Source organism: Mustela erminea, chromosome 8 (assembly GCF_009829155.1).
Source record: "Mustela erminea isolate mMusErm1 chromosome 8, mMusErm1.Pri, whole genome shotgun sequence".
In the NCBI taxonomy this organism is placed as follows: Eukaryota; Metazoa; Chordata; class Mammalia; order Carnivora; family Mustelidae; genus Mustela; species Mustela erminea.
In genome coordinates this window covers 97,843,494-97,860,821 of record NC_045621.1, presented here as the reverse complement: position 1 = coordinate 97,860,821, position 17,328 = coordinate 97,843,494, and the positions used below count along the sequence as shown (strand labels likewise).

The 17,328-nt window shown below is 38.0% G+C and overlaps 1 long non-coding RNA gene across 1 annotated transcript in view; it reads left to right on the top strand.

The window, feature by feature from the left end:
* Positions 1-17,328, top strand: part of LOC116596739 — a 100,066-nt gene that overhangs the window by 31,974 nt on the left and 50,764 nt on the right. Inside the window, exon 2 of the long non-coding RNA XR_004288294.1 lies at positions 1,033-1,122. This is a non-coding gene — a long non-coding RNA (uncharacterized LOC116596739). The remainder of the gene's footprint in view (positions 1-1,032; positions 1,123-17,328) is intronic.

Here is a 17,328-nt window from a genome sequence, read left to right as displayed (position 1 = left end):
TATTCGTGTGTGTGCCTGAGTCTATGCATGTCTTTTACTATCTCCTTATATTTATGCAAACAATGGTGACATAAATTATAAGTGAGCAGTAAGCATGTTTTTTTTTTTTTTAAATTGAGATATACTTAACATACAATAGGATATTAGTTTCAGGTGTATCCATGCTTTTTTATGTTACTCATGTAACCAAGTCTCTATTAAATGTTCTCAATACTCAATACTCTAAGGAGCTCAGAAATGCTATACACAAAGCACTCCTTACGAGAAGTTTCTATGAGGTTGTAGATACAAATATAACAAAGAAGGACTGCATATAATTAGGATATCAAGGCACAGCATTGCAAATCGTGGTTCTCAGGCTGCTCTCAGCCAAGGTACAACTGAGGGACTATGATTCACACTCTTCAGTTAATCATGGTTGTCTCAACATTTGCTCTGTCCCCTATTACTCTTGCTCAGCAGGACTGAATGAGTATGCAGTGCAGAGATAGGGATAGTTCTGAACTCAATCCTTTGAGCTATGAGGTACAAATTATTTGGCTAAGGTTGAGGAAACAGTCAGAATAGGGTCATAAACTGAAATGCCTGCAGGAAGTGAGGTGAGCTGAACACAGAAAGCCATTGGGGAAAACCATGGTGCACACAACTACATACCTTCTGAATAGGGCTGTGCTCACATGGCTCTAGGAATTACAGGACTGGTATCTACAGCAACCCTGGTGTCTCAAAAAAACCCCAGATATCTGGAATCTTAGGTGAAATTTTTGGACTTAAGTGTTGATTCAACAATTTTAAAACAGTGTGAGACAAATCAAACATGCCAGTTTGTGACCAAATTTATAGACCAAAACTCTATTGATTTTATATCCTTGTCAGTTTAAGAAAAAAATTGAACATGCAATTCAGAATGTAATTTATAAATTATTTACATGTACTCAAAAATCTATGAATTCAATGTGAATAATGTCTTCTTTCTTTTAGGAAAAAAGTAAATCTAAATAAATGTTCTCACCTTTCCCGTTTTTACCCTAGTGTGCTGTGGCATGTGGTAACATGGAGACCACTGCCAGGACTCCGACAGATGGAGGAGTTTGAAGGTCATGGGACATAGAGAAGTGAAAAGTAAGTTTCTCTTGCTTTCTCATGCCTAACACCCAAGTTCCCAATTTCCTTCCTTCAAGCAACCACTATAAATAGTTGGAAGGGTTTTTCTTGTGTGTGTGTGTGTGTGTGTGTTTGTGTCTGTATGTGTGTATTTTTGTTTATTAATTTATTCAAAAGAAATGTATTAATAGCTCCTATGCGCTAGACCCTGTTTTAGGTGCTTGGGGATAAATGCAATAAACAAAACAGACAAATATGGCTTCCATCATGGGACTTTAGATTGTAGTGTTCCTCATGGGACACTAATTATGTTCTGTTGGGGGAGACAACTAATAAACAACTAAATATTAAATATATAATTAAATGTCAAGTGATGCTAAGTGCTATGAAGAAAAATAAATGAGGGTGGGGTGATAGACAATGATAGGTAAGTGGTATATAAGGAGGGAGGGTGCAGAGAGAGGAACTAGGAAAGTTCTCTCTAGGGAGATGACATTTGAACACAGATCTGATTGAGAGGTCAGCCTCACTGTGTCTGAGAAAAACATTCTAGGGCAGAGGGGCTATGAATTACAAAGACCCTGATGTAAGAATGAAATAGAATGAGAAACACATGAGGTCAGAACCAGATCGTGTCAGGCTGTAGAGCTCTGGTGAGGAGTCTGGTTTTATTTGGTTGATTGAAAAAATAAAAGTTTTAAACAGGGGGATGATGTGATTTAATTTTTCTTTTAACTGGATTCCTTGGGCTGCTCTATGGAGACATGACTTAAGGAAGGAAGCAGGGAGGCCAGTCAAGCAATGAGAAGCTGCTAACCTAGCAGAGGCATGAGATGATGGCTTTCTGAAGGATGAGAGTGATGCAGGGAGAGATGTGGCTGGAATTGGGATTTATTTATTATTATTATTTTTTAAAGATTTTATTTATTTATTTGACAGAGAGAAATCACAAGTAGACAGAGGGGCAGGCAGAGAGAGAGAGGGAAGCAGGCTCCCTGCTGAGCAGAGAGCCTGATGCGGGACTCGATCCCAGGACTCTGAGATCATGACCTGAGCCGAAGGCAGCAGCTTAACCCACTGAGCCACCCAGGCACCCTGGAATTGGGATTTATTTTAAAGGTAGACTCAACAGAGCTTGCTGATGAATTATTCTAGGCACACAAAAATATATATTTGTATCTACCACTCCATTTTTTAGAAGAATTTTATTTATTTATTTGAGAGAGAGAGAGAGAGAGAAAAAATGAGAGAGAGAGCACGAGAAGGCAGGGGTCAGAGGAAGAAGTAGACTCCCTGCTGAGCAGGAGACCATTGGGGGACTCAATCCCGGGACTCCAGGATCATGACCTGAGCTGAAGGCAGTCCATTAACCAACTGAGACACCCAGGTACCCTGCCACTTCATTTTTAAAACATAAATAATTGTTTAATATACAAGCTCTTCTGCATCTTGCCTTTTGTTGTTTGATATGAGAGACTATTACATATCAGTCCATATTAAAGACATTAATCACTTTATTTTCTGTCTCTCTTTTATTTGTATTTAAGTTAACATGCACATAATGTTGAATACAAATATTTCTGTATGGCTGATTGTGAAACACAACAGCTTCTCATCTTTTACCTAATTGTTTTGGTATTAGTACCCATTTCTCTAGGTAGCATTCTTGCATTGTTATTTCTGGACTTTCTAGTTTTATTTTATTTTATTTTTTAAAGATTTTATTTATTTATTTGACAGGGAGAGATCACAAGTAGACAGAGAGGCAGAGAGAGAGAGAGAGAGAGAGGAAAGCAGGCTCCCTGCTGAGCAGAGAGCCCGATGCGGGACTCGATCCCAGGACCCTGAGATCATGACCCCAGCCGAAGGCAGTGGCTTAACCCACTGAGCCACCCAGGCACCCCTGGACTTTCTAGTTTTAAATATAATGTCTTGATTTCCCTTCAGGAAGAGGACCAGGGAGTAGAACTCCACTGTTTTATCTTTCCTGCCCTACTATATGTACCCACTTTCTACACCCCATTTTTTTCTCCTAATATGGTCAAAATATAATTTTGGTTAGTTCAATATTCAGTGCTGACTGTCATATGACTAAGTAAACACTAGTTACCAATAAGTTTGTTACAAACTATGGTTATTTTTATTTGCTGAACAATGTTCTGTTATCCTCAGAGTTACTAAAAACTATTTTTCCCCTTTTGCTTAGTTTTCTTTCTCTTAAGTTGAACATCAAACTCTTTAACAATTGTCTTAATATTCTCTCACATGTTCAGACACATTGAGAATATTTGGCCAATTTTGTCTTCTTAAAGAATTTTCTCCTGGAATCTTTTGATAAGCTCAGTGGTAGATTGCTAAAAAAAAAATGGCCAACAAAGATTCCCTTTCTTATATATCCCTGCTCCCTTGCTGTATAACTTTGAGTACAATTTCCACTTTGAGATTTATTTGGGTCAATGAGATTTGTTTGGGCAAATGAAATGTTAGCAAATGTGACATAGTAGAGGTTTGAAAAGTCCTTGTGCTTTGGGCTCTTAGAACCCTACTGCCATGTGAAGAGCAATATTCACCTGCTGGATAAGGAAAGAAACATAGGCCATTCACGTTCATGGCCCTAGCCACTACCCAGTCAGTGTGCAGTGTGCAGCCATCTGGAACCTATCAATTCTAGCTGAACTGCCAACTAACCACAAATGCATAAGTCAGCCTAGCTATGATCAGTAAGATGAACTTTCCAGTAAAATGTCAGTTAAAGATGGTTGTTTTAAGTCACTGCATGTTGGGTTGATTGGTTATGAAATACTAGATAACTGGTACAATCTGCAGTGTGGACTGGTTTGCTTGGGGGTATAACTAATATCCTGCACTCTTCACCATATTCATTATTGTCTTTTGCTCCCCTGCCCCAAATTGGATTTCCTATTTCCAGTAACCCCTATCTTCCTCTTAGTTGGTTTCTTCCAATGACTTCCACAGAATGGGTATATGAGAAGTAAACTGTTTAAGATCTTGCATGCCCTTCAAGTTAGTGTTTGAGCCAGCACAGCAGGCCTCTCCCTCAAAGACTAACACAAACCCCAGAATATACCAAGTCTACTGGTTAAAGAAAGCTCTAAAACATCAGCTTCTGGCTTAACTTCACAAATAAATAAAAGCATACCTACTTAAAAGAACAAACACTTCCCATTACAAGCAAGGAGGAACTCTGTAGAAGAAAGAAACAGTGGGAAAGAGCAGCCAAAACACAACAACAAAGTATACACAGTATATAACAGAAACACTTGCTGAAGTTTTTGTTGTTGATGATGATATTATTATTGCTGGTTTTGCTGCCTCCCCATCCCCCTTTTTTTCTTTCCTCCTTTCTTTTCTGGACAAAATGACTAGAAGGAGAAATTCATAACAAAAGAAATAACCAGAGGAAATACACTCTGCCATAGATATAATCAATATGGATATAAGTAAAATGTTGGAACTAGAATTCAAAACAACAACTATAAAGATAGTAGCTGGGATTGAAAAAAACATAAAAGACACTAGAGAATCCGTTAGTGCAGTAATAAAAATGATTAAAATCTAGTCAGACTGAAAATAAAAAGGTTATTACTGAGATGCAGTAAAAAATGGAAGCTCTAACTGCTAGGGCAAATGAGGAAGAAGAGAAAGTGATATAGAAGACAAAATAATGGAAAGTAAGGAAGCTGACAAAAAGAGAAAAACAACTACTGGATCATTAGGGGAGGCTTTGAGAAATCAGTGATACCATTACAGGGCAATAATACTAGAGTAATAGGGGTCCTGGAAGATGGGGAAAGAGAGAGAGAAAGAGAGAAACAGAAGGTGTATTTGAACAAACTATAGCTGAGAACCTCCCTAATCTGGAAAAGGAAACAAGCATTCAAGCCCAGGAGACACAGAGAAACCCCCTCAAATTCAATAAAATAGATCAACACTCTGATATATAACAGTGAAGTTTGCAAATTTTAGAGATAAAGAGAAAATTCTGAAAGTAGCTTGAGATAAGAGAACTTTAACCTACAACTGTGGAGACATAAGGCTGGCAGCAGACCTATCCACAGAGACCTGGCAAGCCTGAAAGGACTGGCATGATATATTCAAGGGGCTAAATGAGAAAAATATGCAGCCAAACGTACTATATTCAGCAAGGCCGTCATTCAGAATGGAAGGAGAGATAAAGAGCTTCCAGGACAAACATAAACTAAAAGAATTTGTGATCACTAAACCAATGTTACAAGAAATATTAAAGGAGATTGTTTAAGCAAAGAGAGAACCCAAAAGTAACATAGACAAGAAAGGAACAGAGACAGTCTACAGAAACAGTGACTTTAGAGGTAATACAGTGGCATTAAAGTCATATCTTTCAATAGTTATTCTGAATATAATGATTTAAATGCTCCAAACAAAAGATACAGGGTATCAGATTGGATAAAAAAGCAAGACCCATTGATATGTGGTCTACAAGAGACTCATTTTATTTTATTTTTATTTTTTAAAAGATTTTATTTATTTATTTATTTATTTGACAGATCGCAAGTAGGCAGAGAGGCAGACAGAGAAAGAGAGAGGGAAGCAGGCTCCCTGCTGAGCAGAAAGCCCGATGCAGGGCTCGATCCCAGGACACTGAGCTCATTACCTGAGCCGAAGGCAGAGGTTTTAACCCACTGAGCCACCCAGGTGCCCCAAGAGACTCGTTTTATTTTATTTTTTAAAAAATTTTTTAAATTAATTTTTTTAAAAGATTTTTACTTATTCTTTTGACAGAGACCACAAGTAGGCAGAGAGGCCAGAGAGCCTGATGCAAGACTCAATCCCAGGACCTTGCAGGCGTCCCGAGACTCATTTTATTTTTTATTTATTTTATTTTATTTTTTTAAGATTTTTATTTATTTGACAGACAGATCACAAGTAGGCAGAGAGGCAGGCAGAGAGAGAGAGAGAGGAAGAAGCAGGCTCCCTGCCGAGCAGAGAGCCCAATGTGAGGCTCGATCCCAGGACCCTGGGATCATGACCTGAGCCGAAGGCAGAGGCTTTAACCACTGAACCACCCAGGCGCCCTCTAGACTCATTTTAGACCCCAAAACATCTCCAGGTGAAAGTGAGGGGGTGGAAAACCATTTATCATGCTAATAGACATCAAAGAACAGCTAGCGTAGCAATCCTTATAGACAAATTAGATTTTAAACCAAAGACTGTGATGAGAGATGAAGAGGGACACTATATCATACTTAAAGGGTCTATCCAACAAGAAGATCTAACAATTCTAAATATTTATGCCTCTAACTTGGGAGCAGTTATATAAACCAATTAATAGCAAAATTTTAAAAATCACATTGGCAATAATACGATAATAGTAGGAGACCTTAACTTCCCCCGCACTGCAATAGACAGATCATCCAAGCAGAAGATCAACCAGGAAACAAGGACTTTGAATGATACACTGGGCCAGATGGACCTCACAGATATATTCAGAGCAACAGAATACAAATTCTTCTCAAGTGCACATGGAACATTCTCCAGAATAGATCACATATTACGTCACAAATCAGGTCTTAACAGTACCAAAAAATTGGGATTATTCTCTTTATATTCTTAGACCACAGTGGTTTGAAACTTGAACTCAATTCCAAGAGAAAATTTAGGATGAACTCAAATACTTGGGGGCTAAAGAACATCCTACTAAAGAATGAACCAATCAACCAGAAAATTAAAGAAGAACTTTTTAAAATTCATGGAAGCAAATGAAAATGAAAGCACAACAATTCAGAACCTTTGGGATGCAACAAAGGCAGTCTTAAGGGAATGGTATATAGCAATACAGACCTTTGTGAAGAAACAAGAAAAGTCTCAAATACACAAATTAACCTTACACCTAAAGGGTCAGGGAAAAGAACAGAAAATAAAGCCTAAACTCTGTGGGAGAAGAGAAATAAATAAAGTTTAGAAATAATAAAGATTAGAGCAAAAATCAGTGGAATAGAAACCAAAGAACAGTTGGAATGAGACTAGGAGCTGTGTTTTGAAAGAATTAATATGGTTGATAAACTCCTAGCTAGACTTATCACAAAGAAAAGAGAAAGGACCCAAATAAATAAAATAATGAATGAAAGAGGAGCGATCACAACCAACACCAAAGAAATACAATTATAATAACATATTATGAGCCATTATATGCCAACAAATTAGGCAATCTGGAAGAAATGGATGCATTCCTAGAAACATATAAACTACCAAAACTCAAACAGGAAGAAACAGAAAACCTGAACAGACCCATAACTTACAGCAAGGCAACTGAAGCAGTAATCAAAAACCTCCCAACAAACAAGAGTCCAGAGCCTGATGGCTTCCAAGCGGAATTCTACCAAATATTTAAAGAATTAATACCTATTCTTCTAAAGCTGTTTCAAAAAATAGAAAGGGAAGGAAAACTTCCAAACTTGTTCTATGAGGCCAGCATTACCTTGATATCAAAACTTGACAACCTACCAAAATTGCTAACAATTACAGACCAATTACAGACTAATATCTCTGATAAACACTGATGCTAAAATTCTCACCAAGATACTAGCCAATAGGATCCAACAGTACGTTGAAAGGATTATTCACCACATTATTCACCATGATCAAGTGGGACTTTTTCCTGGGCTGAAAGGGTGTTCAATATTTGCAAATCAATCAACGTGATATATTTCATTAATAAAAGAAAAGACAAGAACCATATGATCCTCTCAAATGATGCAGAAAAAGCATTTAACAAAGTACAGCATCCTTTCTTCATTAAAACTCTCCACAGTATAGGGATAGAGAGGACATACCACAATATCATAAAAGCCAGCTACAAAAAGCCCACAGCAAATACCGTTCTCAATGGGGAAAAACTGAGAACTTTTCCCCTAAGGTCAGGGACACAACAGCAATGTACACACTCACTACAAAAAGAAATAAAAGGCATCCAAATTGACAACGAAGAAGTCAAACTTTCATTCTTTGTAGATGACATGATATGTTATGTTGAAAACCAAGACTCCAGTAAAAAATTGATAGATTTCCTACAAGAATTCAGCAACATGGTAGGATATAAAATCAATGCACAGAAGTTAGTTGCATTCTATACACTAAAACAAGACAGAAGAAAGAGGAATTAACAAATTGATTCCATTTACAATTGTACCAAAAGTCATAAGAAACCTAGGAATAGACCTAACCAAAGAGGTAAAATACCTGTATACTGAGAACTACAGAACCCTTATGAAAGACGTTGAGGAAGACACAAAGAAATGGAAAAACATTTCATGCTCATGGATTGGAAAAACAAATATTGTTAAAATGTCTTTGCTATCCAGAGCAATCTACACTTTCAATGCAATCCCAATCAAAATACCATTGACATTTTTCACAGAGCTGGAACAAATAATCCTAAAATTTGTATGGAACAGAAAAGACCTCGAATAGCCACAGAAATATTGAAAAAGAAAACCAAAGCTGGTGGCATCACAATTTCAGGCTTCAAGCTCTATTACAAAGCTAAAATCATCAAGACAGTATGGTACCAGCAAAAAAAAAAAAACAGACATGTAGATCAATGCAACAAAAAAGAGAACCCAGAAATGAACCCCAACTCTATGGTCAACTAAGCTTTGACAAAACAGGAAAGAATGTCCAAATGGAGAAAAGATAGTCTCTTCAATAAATGGTGTTGGGAAAATTGGAAAGCCACATGTGGAAGAATGAAACTGGACCATTTTCTTATACTATACATGAAAATAAATTCAAAATGGTTGAAAGACCTAATGTGAGGGGAGTCCATCAAGATCCTGGAGGAGAACACAGGCAGCAACCTCTTCAGCCTTGGAGGTGCACTTCTTGCTAGACATGTCTCCAGAGGCAAGGGAATTAAAAGCAAAAATGAACTATTGGAACCTCCTCAAGATAAAAAGCTTTTGCACAGCAAAGGAAATAGTCATCAATACCAAAAGACAACCAACAGAACAGGAGAAGGTATTTGCAAATGTCTTATCAGAAAAAGAGCTAATATCCAAGATCTAGAAAGAACTTACCAAACTCAACACCCAAAAACCAAAAAAATCCAGTCAAGAAATGGGCAGAAGACATGAACAGACATTTCTCCAAAGAGGACATACAAATGGCCAACAGACACATGAAAAAATGCTGAACACCACACGGAATCAGGGAAATACAAATAAAAAACACAGTGAAATACCAACTCCCACTAGTCAGAATGGCTAAAATTAACAAGTCAGGAAATGACAAATGGTGAGGTCACAGAGAAAGGGAAACCCTCCTACACTGTTGGTGGGAATGCAAGCTGGTGCAGCCACTCTGGAAAACAATATGGAGATTCCTCAAAAAGTTGAAAACAAAGCTACCCTACAACCCAGCAGTTGCACTACTACTAAATACTATAGGTATTTACCCCAAAGGATACAAATGTAGTAATACGAAGGGCCACCTGCACCCCAACATTTATGGCAGCAATGTCCATAAGAGCCAAACAATGGAAAGAGCCCAGATATCTACAACAGATGAATGGATAAAGATGTGTGTGTACACGTAATGGAATATGACTCAGTCATCAAAAAGGATGAAATCTTACCATTTATATTGACATGGATGGAACTGGAGGGCATTATGCTGAGCGAAATAAGTCAGTCAGAAAAAGACAATTATCAGATGGTTTTACTCATATGTAGAATTTAAGAAACAAAACAGGCTTATAGGGGAAGGGAGGGAAAAGTAAAATAAGACGAAATCTGAGAGGGAGACAAACTATTAAGAGATTCTTAACTATAGGAAACAAACTGAGGGTTGATGGAGGGGGGTTAGGGAGATGGAGTTACTGGGTGACAGGCATTAAGGAGGGCACATGATATAGTGAGCACTGGGTGTTATGGGCAATGAATGAATAACTGAACTCTACATCTGAAACTAATGATACACTATATGTTAACTAACTGAATTTAATAAAATATATTTAAAAAAGATCTTGCATGCCCTTTTAAAAATTCTTGTATTTAAATGATAGATTGGGTATACCATTCTAGGTTGTTGATTATTTTCCTCAGAATTTTCAAAACCATTATTCATTGCTTTGTAGCTCTCTTCTTCTTCTTTTTTTTTTTTTTAAAGATTATTTATTTATTTATTTGAGAGAAAGAGGACATGAATTGGGAAGCGACAGAGGGAGAGAGAATTTGAAGCAGACTCTGCGATGAGCCCAGAGCCCAATGTGGGGCTCGATCCCATGACTACAAGACCATGTCCTGAACCGAACCAAACTGACTGAGCCACCCAGGCACCCCTCTTTGTAGCTTTCAGTGCTCCTGTTCAGAAGTTAAAATTCAAACTATGTCAAAGGCTGATGAGACTCAATATCTGAAATAAAAAGACACAGCTGAGGTTACTGCTTGCTATAGGAAGGAAGAGCTACTGTAGGCAGCACAGTCTCTCTAAGCAGGGCAGACTGCCCAGCTTGTCTAGGGTTTGGGGGAAGCATGGAGTTCAGGGACTGGTGGACTTGGAAGGCCTCAGTGGGTTGCTATCATTTGTAGGGATTCTCACACTTCCTTGGGTGTGTTTGTTGGAACAAATCCATTCCTGAGTGGTCAAAGGTCAAAATGAAGGATTCATCTGATTCTTTGACAAAGGCATGTTTACTAGAGAGAGGGGACTTTGATCAATTAAATGTGTTTAAAAACAGTTTTAATGGCTTCTTGTTACCATGACTACAGAACAATAGCCTTTACCTAAGTTTTTAGAAACATTTTTATTCTCACTAATTCCCGATCTTATGTATATGATCTAGACATTTTCTTTCCTCTTTATAATAGTGCAGGATCTTCTCCTCGCCTTCAGTATTTGACACTAGACTGCTCTCTTCTTGGTGAATGTTTCAGTCTGGAAACTCAGATCATTAACTATCTCCTCTCCATTCTCTCTTTCTGGCCTTTTTAAAAAATGCCAATATTCCTTCATCAAGTTCCTAATTGTCCTAGTTTTATCTCCTATTTTCTGTTTCTTTCTTCCTTCCTTTCTTTCTTTCTTTCTTTTTTTTTTCCTTATGTTTTTGGAACATTCTATTTATTTACTTATTTGTTTATATTGGGGTAGAAATCCGTTCTTGTTTCAGAGTTATGGTAGCTTCTCTTTGTGAGGTTTTTGACATTTATTTGATTTTTTTTTTCAAAAACCCTTTTCTATCTCTATTTTATTTTCAAGCTCCTTAGTTAAAGGCTTTTCTTGGACCTCTCACAGTTTTTGTACCTGATGATATTGAAGACTGAGATTCTGTGACACTGGCTTGAATATGTGAGAGGGGGCCTGGTTGGGTGTGAGGTTTACTGCAGGAGCATCAGGGTGGGTTTCCTGAATGAGAAAACTTCCAATGTCAGTATCTTTCCAATGTCATATCTCTCCTCATGGGCTAGCTGTATTTCCTGGAGAAGGCTTTTTCAATGTCCTGCCAGAAGGGTGAAAGTCTAGCTTTTCATGTGTTGGACTCAGAGCAGAGCAAGACAGATGTGACCTGTTCTGCCTCTCAAGCTAATCTGCATACATTCCCTTCATCCCCTATTGTTAGTCCAGCTCTCACCCTCAACTGTACGCACGGGTATTCTTCCACTGGAACCACCTACTTTCCTTCTTTCTGAAAACAAACCATCACTCTTTTCCAGTGAGCAAGGGGCAGTTTCTGGGATGCTGCACAGATCATTGACGTCTAGGGATCCAATCCCTTGTAAAGCACACTTTGTAACCATCTTCCTTATTAAGGCCATACTTTTGCTCTCACATCCACAAGGACCTGCTGCCATTAGTTTCTAGGTCTTTGGATATTCTGTCAATCAGGTTAGTTGTTAGTTTTCTTTGTTGAGTGACTAGATTCAGTTTCTCAGCTGTTTATTCTATCACTCTGTATTCATCTGCTTCCGGCTTCCAAAATGATCTCTTCTCCAGTTCTCTCCATGCATGGAATGTAAGTCTTAAAATATCCCTTCACTGGTTGTGTTAGTGGGGTCTTAGGTAGGGGAGCAAGTCGAGATGCAAGTTAAATCTCCTATCTTCCTATAGAACCTGCTTTTCATTTTCTAGTCATGTGAAGTATGTTAACGGCTTCATAATTGAATCTAACTTATAATTTATTTGTTGTATATCAAACACTGGTTTATGAAAGATGGCTCCAATTACAATAAGCTTAAAGCAATGCTCTCCTCCTTAACAAAACAGAAGAGAAAAGGTAATTCACTAACCCAGTGAAGGGGGACACATAATTATAAATCAAGATTAATATGCCTGGGAATATTCTTTTCATGCATTTGTATGCCCCTGCTAAAATGCATATTGCATAATCACCTTAATAAAAAAAATTCCTAAGCTTGTGCAAACTTGTTCGAGAGGTGTAGTCATGCATAATCTCACACTAAAATCTGCCAAGACAGTGTGTACTATGGAAGTTATAATTTTAGGTTTCATTCCACACATTAGCTCAAAGCTGGAAACATATGTGCTCATGAATCTTTGTCAGGTTAATCACTTTATCCTGCTTCATCAAAAGGTTAACACAGCCTTCCTCGCAACCTGTCACTAGAGTAATCTGCTTACTAATCATATGATAAATCACACACAAGGTAAGTTAATGTCATTCCGTAAGTAAATGTTGCTCTGTTAATTGTAGTCATTTTTTCCAGACGTCTGCTCTTCAGCAGCCTTTGGGGGATGGCTGGCTTCCTTACCCAGAGCTAAGTCAGACAACAACATACTGTAATACTGTACAATAAAAATAAACAAGAAGGTACATGTAGACAGTTACTCCTTCTCCCTTGGAAATGCTTCCTTATTCCCTAGCTGAAACCATGATCCACTCTCCCCACCTTAAGAAAATCTTCCCTTGGGGTGCCTGGGTGGCTCAGTGGGTTAAAGCCCCCGCCTTCGGCTCAGGTCATGATCCCAGGATCCTGGGATCTAGCCCTGCATTAGGCTCTCTGCTCAGCAAGAAGCCTGCTTCCTCCTCTCTCTGCCTGCCTCTCCGCCTACTTGTGATCTCTGTCTGTCAAATAAATAAAATCTTAAAAAAAAAAAAAAAAAAAAGAAAATCTTCCCTTGATTTTGTCACCTCTGGAAAGCTTCCTTTGACCTTCCAGAGGTTTTTTTTTCTTTTCCTTTTACTTCCATCCTCTTTCATTCCTGAGCAGTATTTGCCAAGAACACTCTGACCCTCTCTATTGCAAGATAACTTATGTAACAACTCAAACAAAGGACTTGAGACTTAATAGGAAATCTTGATTTCCCACTTCAAACCTAAACTTTTTTCCTTTTTTAACCATAACTCAGCTGGTGATAATAATAAACTTTTATTGATACTATGCTAAGTACTTTGCATATGCTCTTTTTACCATCATAATAGCCCAATGAAATACAATCTATTATTATTATAACCAATTTTTTAAAAAAGATTTTATTTATTTGGGAGAGAGGGCAATAGAGCGCACAAGTAGGGGGACCTGCAGAGGGAGAGGGAGAAGCCCGCTCCTCGGCAAGCAGGAAGCCCAATGCAGGGCTGGATTCCAGGACCCTGAGATCATGACCAGAGCTAAAGGCAGAGGCTTCACCGACTGAGCCACCCAGGAGAAGCGAAATACCCAATTTTATAAATATGATAACTGAGTCCAGAGAGTTCTGTAATTTGCTAAAAGAAAAAGGCTGGCCAATGGCCTGCATTTATGGATACATGTGTATCCATGTATGTGAATGGTACTTCCATCCGTCTAGTTACCCAAGCCAGAAACTGAGGGATCAGTATTAATTTATCTCTTTTCCTTTCTCTCTACCTTATTACTATCTTAGGCCAGGTTACCACCTTTTCTCACCAGAACCAGCCTTCCAACTAGTTCTATTCGTGTTACTTATAGACTATTGTCCATATAGCCAAAGGGTGAATCTAATAAATCTGCAATCACAAGAGATTTTTAACAAACTTCTTTCGATTCCATGCAGTCGAAATAGTCCTATGGATAGAGATGTCTCTTTATTGTGTAGATAATACAATTAACCAAACAAATCTGATAGACATACCTGACAACAACACTCTCGTGCCCCATGCCTGCTGCAAGCACTAACTTTTTGCTGGTTGGTATACTCTAGAATTTATATCCCTTGCCCTGGCTCCTCTCCTGAACTCCATTCCCGTGTTTATAGTTGTATACAGGTCATTTCCCCTTTATATTTTGAGAATACCAAATTTAACATGGCTAAAGCTAACTTCATCATCCTGCTCCCGCGACCCCAGAATCTGCTGTTCTTAATCCTCTGCCCTATCCGCTCACTTGAAACACCCATTCTTACAAAGTCAAACATCTTTGGAGGCAAGGCCTGCATCTCTTCCATAGTCATGACCTATGGTCCAAGCGCAGAGCCTGACATGTAATAGGTATGCGCTAAGTATTTTCGGAATCCCTGGAAGACTCCACCCTCTCGCTAATTCCGTATCATTTTCATTTTTTATAACTGTAATTTCCCTCGAAGTCCATTCTCTTTCTACTTTGGTTGTGATTAGTCTTCTTGACCAGTCACTTCCAGAGGCGGTGAGACAGACTGAAACTCCCAGAGTTAAATGACAAGGAATCCCCTAGCAGTGTTTAACAACAGCCGCGTTAAAGGCAAACTGCTTCCTAGTCAGCAGGAAGAGGGAGACCTGGCTGCAAGGTTCTTCAACTATTAACATAATTGGGAAAGAATGTGCTGATCAGAAGGGGAGCTGGGGTAAGGAAAACACTGCAAAAGTTAATAATGCCAGCAGTGCCCGGTCAAGCTGTGCTCAGGATGCCTTCCAGTCCCAAGGGCTCAGCTTCTTCTGGTGGAAGATATCACCCTGTTGTTCGCAATTGTTATTGTTGTTGTTGTTATTGTTATAGCATTTAACTTTTCTAGAGCCCAATCTAACCAAGCTCTAAATTTCTGAGAATCCTACAACTACCCAAGTTCAGATTATAAAAATCATTGCTGACTCTTGTTCACCTTTATTCTTCATATTGGCTTGATTGGTTGATGTGACTCTTTCCTTTTCTTTCTCTTTTTTTACCCTTGCCTCCTCCTTACCAACCATAATTTATCAGGTGGTCACTAAAACACAGCCAGATTAACCCTTCAGTTAGATCTCTTTGCCTCTTTCCACTCCTCCAGGGAATCTGCCCATGGATCCAGATTCCTCATCCTGGTGTTACCTTTCATTAGGTAATGATGTAAGACCCAGGGCAAAGATCCCCAGTGGCCTTTCCACCCTAGTATTTAAAAGAAGCACAACTTTCATCAGCAAATCCCCGCTTGCTTGCTCTCTCCCTGAAAGTGCTGAAACCTATAGCAGTGGGTTTCAGTCAGGTGGACTTCTCTACCCTGCCCTGAACAGATGATGCTCATACTTGCCCCCCAGGCATTTCACACAGGGTGGCCAGATGGGAACCATTCCTCAAAGACCCATTGCCACCTTCAGACCTTTGCTGATCTACCTGCCTTACACAGATTCCTTCCTTCTCCGGACTTCTTTAGGCCCAAGGGCATTTGGGTGAGGTGATTTACCATGAAGCTAATTAAAGCTTGTATTTGAAGGCCTCCTCCTTGGACAACCCCTTCCAAGACTGTGCAACTGATTTTAATGAAAATTTTGTATTTTGTATTTTTTTTGTATTTTTTGTATTTTTCTCTCAAAGAAAATTCTCCAAGTTGTAAAAACCCTGGGTCCCACATACTCTGGATCTACCCCTGATTTAGGCATTTAATATTTCCTTGAAATATTTTTAATTGGTTAATGTATAACAAACTTGTTTTCCTAACTTTGCAGGAGCTTCTTGCCATGCAATGTTATATAGTTTACGATGTGGCAGTTAAAAGGATCATTGGTGGAATTGCACAGATTTATATCCAAAAATTACCTTGGCCACTTCCTTGTTGTGTGGCAAGTTTCATTTCATAACTTTATTGAGCCTCATTTTCATCTGTTAAGTGGGAATGATTACAGCAAGGACCACTTTATGACTTTCAGAGGTCTAAGGCTCTTTGGTCCTCATGGGCCCCTTAAAAAAATTACAAATTATATTTTATGACCATGTGGTATGAAGACTAATACAATCCAGGGAGGATTATGTTATTTTTGGAAGGATTATTTTCAGGAATAGATGAGATAATGCATATAAGGCAATTAGTGACTTTGCCTGACACAAATTTGGCATCCAGTAAATATTAGGTATCATCACTAGGCAAAGTGCCTAACTCAGTATGTGGCATGTAGTAATCGTTCAAAATATGGTGAGTAGTCAAAAAGAAAAAAAAATGGTAGGTATTCTTACTATGTTTTTAAATGTTATTTTGCTTATTTTTTTTTATGCCTGGAAAGTTTTTCTTGTTATTTGCCTGAAATTATTTGCAATTATTTCTTGTTTTAAAGGAAAGATAATCCCAACAACATTCTGAAGGACATTCTTCAAAATATGTAGCTCAGATCCTCAAAAGTGTTAATGTCATGAAAACAAAGAAAGATCAAGAACTGCTAATGTTAATTTTCTGATATTGATAATCAAATATACATTAGTCTGAAATTAGTTAAAATAATTAGTTAATAAGTACAGGTAATGTAAAAACACTGTGATCCATTGCCAATAGTATATAAATTAATATGACTTCTCTGAAGGATAATTTGGCAATACTCTTCAAATGCAGAAATGCATGTACCCTTTGACCCAGAAATTCTATTTCTAAATAATTATCCTACATATATGGTTCCACATGTGTGAAATGATTAAAATAAAATGATTGTAGGTATTCATTACAAGTGGAGCATTTGGAAAGAGCATACATGCCTATCAGTAATGGAATCCTTACATGAATTATGATATATTCATACTACAGAGTAAAATGAACATAATAGACTGTTCTAAATGTACTTTTTGGAAAGAAGTTCAAAAGAAGGGCAACTGAGAGAATAAAGTTTAGAAAATTGGGCAGAATCTGCCCCCGGCATGTGGGAAAAATATGTGTTTATGCATGTATGTGCATTGATTTTATGTGCTTCTGTTTATATTCTCTGTGTATAATAATTCTCTGTAAATAATACATATATTTGTTTATTTCTATATGTGTTTATATACAGATTTTTAAACATATTTATACATGCATATATTTATAAATGCATAGAAAAGCTCT